Here is a 4979-nt window from a genome sequence, read left to right on the forward strand (position 1 = left end):
CAATATTGCTTACTATTTGCAGGTGGTAGGATGGAATGGAACACATTCATGATGTTCAAATGGAAAAACGCTATGGTTGTTCCAATTTTAAAACCAGACAAAAATCCTGCACAGTGTTGATAGACACACACACTCAAATCTCAATCAATACGCTCTCCCGTGAGAGCAAACTCATTAGAGATCTGATTCGCAAATCTCACGCTTGAGATTTTGATTCAAAATCAACTCAATCGACTCAAACCGTAAAAAATGATTCAGTCGCAAAACCCGGCAAAAAATCGTGAAACCCGAATGTTGTTGTTTACGTTAGAAAGGATTACTATAATTTTACCAGACTAACAATAAATTATTGCCGTGTGTGAGTAAACTGTGGAAATACGAGACAATGAGTCAAAAAGGTAAGCCAACTCATTTATGATTTTTTGACTGCTGAGTTGCGTAATTGACAACTCATGCATGAAAAATCTCAAGTGAGTCATGAGAAATTGAGTTTTTCACAATACTGATCCTGTAGAAACTTCTAGCTATCGTCCAATCAGTTTGATTTAATCCATCAGTAAACTTTTTTGAAAAGGTCATTTTGAACAGAATGATAGCCCACATCAACAAAAATTCAACTTTTGCCAATGTACAGTTCGGATTCCGTCATGGACAGTCGACCGCTCATCAACTTTTACGTGTAACAAATTTAATCCGTTCCAACAAATCTGAAGGCTATTCTACTGGTCTTGCTCTTCTAGACATAGAAAAGGCAATCGACAGTGTTTGGCATGAAGGTTTGATTGTTAAATTAAAATACTTTGATTTTCCAACATACATTGTTAGAATAATTCAAAGTTATCTGTCAAATCGTACACTTCAGGTTAATAATCAGAACTCCAGAACTGAAAGACTTCCTGTGAAAGCAGATGTTCCTTCAGGCAGCATTTTGAGACCAATATTATACAATATTTTCACATTTGACTCGCTTGAGCTACCCCAGGGATGTCAAAAATCTTTGTTTGCGGATGACACAGGCCTCTCCGCCAAAGGACGAAGCCTGCGTGTCATCTGTAGTCGATTGCAAAAAATTTTTCATGTGTTTTCTTCATACTTGCAGAAATGGAAGATTTCTCATAATGCTTCCAAAACTCAACTAAATAATATTCTCACATAAACCAGAAGCTCTTTATTTATTAACCTTCAAGTAGACATGTTTTTACGATGACCACGTTTCAATATTAGAACTGGCGTAACTTTTAAGTTTGTCAGTTGAAAGACACATGATGTTCATTTTACCACCACCAGCTGTTCATTTTATCCACATGGTGCTGGTAAAATGAACATTTACATTGTTTTGTGCTAGCGATAAAAAATGTGAAATTAAGTTAATTTAGTCTTAATACGTATCGGTGCTATAGACAACATCCCCATTTTTATGGTGTGTGATAGAACTATACAAATTCCTTGTTTTTCTATCAGAAACAAGATGATAGGATATAAGGTGTTCATTTTACCATCCCTTCCCCTAATCTATTTTTGTACTACACTTGGAAGTTATTAGTATTTGTAAACACTCCGTGAAAAAAGATTCCACTTTAAAGAATATCCTAACAGTCAATCATCATCATTCTAAAATGATGAAATGTGAAAAAACCATTCGGAGCAATATGGGCAGTTTTTTCGAACCTCATTTATTTCTTTTTAGAGCATTGACTAAAAGCATGCCAATTGCTTTTTTTCCTTGTTAGCTTTGGGGTTGCATGTTACTCAGATGAAATTTCAAGAATTTATGCAGTTTTAAGGCGTGCTCATTCCATCACATCGGCCAAATTGCCCTGATTACCCCTATAATCAAACAAGGCTGAAAAGTAATCGCGCGTGTAAAACATTTATCAAACATCACGAAATGACAGAAAGCTTGATTGTTTCAAAACGTGGCTTGTGAATTGTATAAAACTTGAATTTACATGACGATTACCATAAGCTAAATTCCACTTAAAATCATATTATGCTGCTGTTTGAAAACCTTTCCTGGGTGCTTTGTGAGCGTTACTTTTATGTAGCTTCCGCTTGCTTTTGATTCTGTTTTGTATGAGCCCGGAGCTTTTTGAAAGATTTTTTTATTAGTGAATCGATTCGTGATTCTATTTTTCACACGTTTATGCATTTCCTGGAGTTGTTTGTTTCGCATTTTTTTTTTCAAGCAATTGGAATGGTTAAATACCCAATTATCCAATGTGCAACATAGTTGCCTTTTCCCTGTTGCAAATCATTACCAAAGAGTATAATTTTATGTAAATTTGTTTCTGATATACAACATTGAACATATGAAATGCACAAAAGCTTTTTTCTCATACATTGACCATTAAAAAACTTTGGATAGCTATATCTTCGAAGTTTTTTAACCGATTATTTTTATTTATTTTTTTGTGACGAACCGCAAAATACCTACATTTTTGATAACTTTATTTATATTTTAATGTATTAGAATCCATTGGATAGAATCACAATGGAGAATCAAAAAAGTAGATTGGAGTACCTTGAACCTTTTATATCCGCCCAAATTGTTCTAATTGAAGATGGCTTATTCTAAAAGAGATCAATATTGAAGATGATCTTCAGGTTCTTGGTTTTGAGATAGACTAAAAGTAAAAAACATAAGCTTAACATCCGGTGAGTTCGAAGAACATAAACAGTGTTCATTAAGAAGACTCAGCATATTTGGCTTAGTTTCACAAATACATGATGCGTAAAACTCACTGCTTAAGAATGTAATAGGTCAAGTTATAAAACCATGTTGAAATGTTCAATTTATTCATCTTGGTTACGATGAGGTATGCCTTCAAAGTTTGTACAATAAATTCGAAGACACCCTGTATTTTAGAGGTTATAACGGCACTAGTTTTGACTTTTCTAATATTGACAAATTATGCTAGACAAATTGCCGGTTTATGTCGTTAATGTGACCAAAAAAACGAGTGTATTGCAGACAAACTGGACCAAAATAAGGGGTTTCGTAGTATATTAAGTAATAAAAAATTAATGTATTGATGAAATGTATTTCTGCTCAATCATGTTCAGTTGACTTCTACAAGCAAATTCATGCCGAAAAAAACATACATGTCATAGCTTTGAGTTTTCATTAACAGAGAAACAAACTCGGGAAACAAGGTTTTGTATTGTTTTCGTACGAGTGGAAATATTTCATGAATATCCACATGAGCATCCATGCGTAGTAGCAACTTACACGGTGGTTTGCGAATACCCTTTGATGGGTCAAAATTCACCCATTTCCGCTAGAAGTGCCTCTCCACGTTTAATCAGCAAACACGGTTTACTCTTTAATGGGTAAACGTGGTTTCTGTCATAGAACGAGCATTTTTTGCACATTGTAGAAGTGTATAATGTACCATAAAATGGGTTAAAAAATACCCTTTTTGGCAAAAATATACTTCTAATTGTTTAAATAAAATGCAAATATGGGAATTTTATCATATGAAGTAAATATATCGAAATTAAACATATATTTGTACCGTTTTTATTTAAGACCATACAATGATTGAAATAATACTTTAAAGACATCGGCCTGGACACAGAAGCTGGATGCAACATTCACATCAAAATTGTCCATTTTTTCGGTCGAAGATGTGGAAAAATGATAGAAATTTGGAATAAATAAAATACAATTCTAGTATTGCAGGTTGCTTTGAAATATGGATTTTCGGTGCACTTTGTTGATCACAACTATTTTCTTCTTTGGAGGCGGTTGTCGATAATCATTCAATCATGATATCTGTTTGTCAAAATGCTTTCAGATCGCAAGGTTGCACTTTGCCGTCCCACTTTCAAAGTGTGTTGTTCGATTTGGTGTGAACAGCGCAATTTTTATATATGAATATGCTATTCATAATAGTAGTTTACGCAACAAGATGCAGAATGCAGATTTTTACAGCACGAGTTGTACGTTTATCCAACGGAGCTTGCCGAGTTGGATAATCTGTTCGACAAAAAAAGTCGATCTGAATGCACAGAGACCGGACACCCCGGGCTTGAAAGTATAAAAATAAACAAAAATAATGGCGTTTTCAGAATGTTCGTGTCTGCCCCAGGTCATTTTTAAAATATACTTGAACTTTTAGCATTTTTTATTTAAAAATCTAATCTAATCAATAAACCGACACAGTGTTTTATATTCAGGACAGCGGAATTCATGTGCCATATAATGTTTTCAACTTTAAATACAACATGAAGAGTTGTAATAAGATTTGCAGGGAGCCCTCCCCCCTTTTTTTGTACCCTCCCCATTTTTAAAGTATCGCAAATGATGGAATATTTGATATACAGGGGGTTGTCAAAATAACTGGGACAGGCAAAAATTGGGCCAACTTTGGAATGCTGTAACTTTGACAAAAAATGACCGATTTCAATTCTTCAAGAAGTAATGGACGGGTCAACTAATCTAGTTTTGAGGTGCATCCACGGAGATGAACTATGACCACCGGATACCGGTGATAATCTGGATTTCCGGAAGCATGTCTTATGTAGTTAAATTATGATGTGTTTTTAGCAAATGTCTCGGCGAAAAAATCATAATTTTACTACACATGAAGATAGAAGATCAAATTCTGAAGCGATTGGTGCGCCAAGTATTAATATCGATCCAGAAACCACCAATATATGGCCATTTCCCCGGAATCGGTGCCGGTAGTGGATCCGAATTGAGATCAAACAATTTATTCACTCAAAATATGTCGCGCAATATTGTATTCTCCTTAGCTTATCATTAAATACCCTATTATAAGTTGAAAATGAGTCTTGTACAGATTTGGCCACTCATGGCGCCGCCAAGTGCCCCGGGGGAACCTTGTATAGGGTACATTTCGCGTTTGACACCAAAGCATATCATGCGACGGCTCATTCTTCATGTCTTGTCGTAAATAGGGCAACTGTAGACTCAAAATGGATAGTTGACTACAGTGACTACTTCCGGGACCACC

The sequence above is a fragment of the Aedes aegypti genome, chromosome 2, assembly GCF_002204515.2.
Source record: "Aedes aegypti strain LVP_AGWG chromosome 2, AaegL5.0 Primary Assembly, whole genome shotgun sequence".
Classification (NCBI taxonomy): Eukaryota; Metazoa; Arthropoda; class Insecta; order Diptera; family Culicidae; genus Aedes; species Aedes aegypti.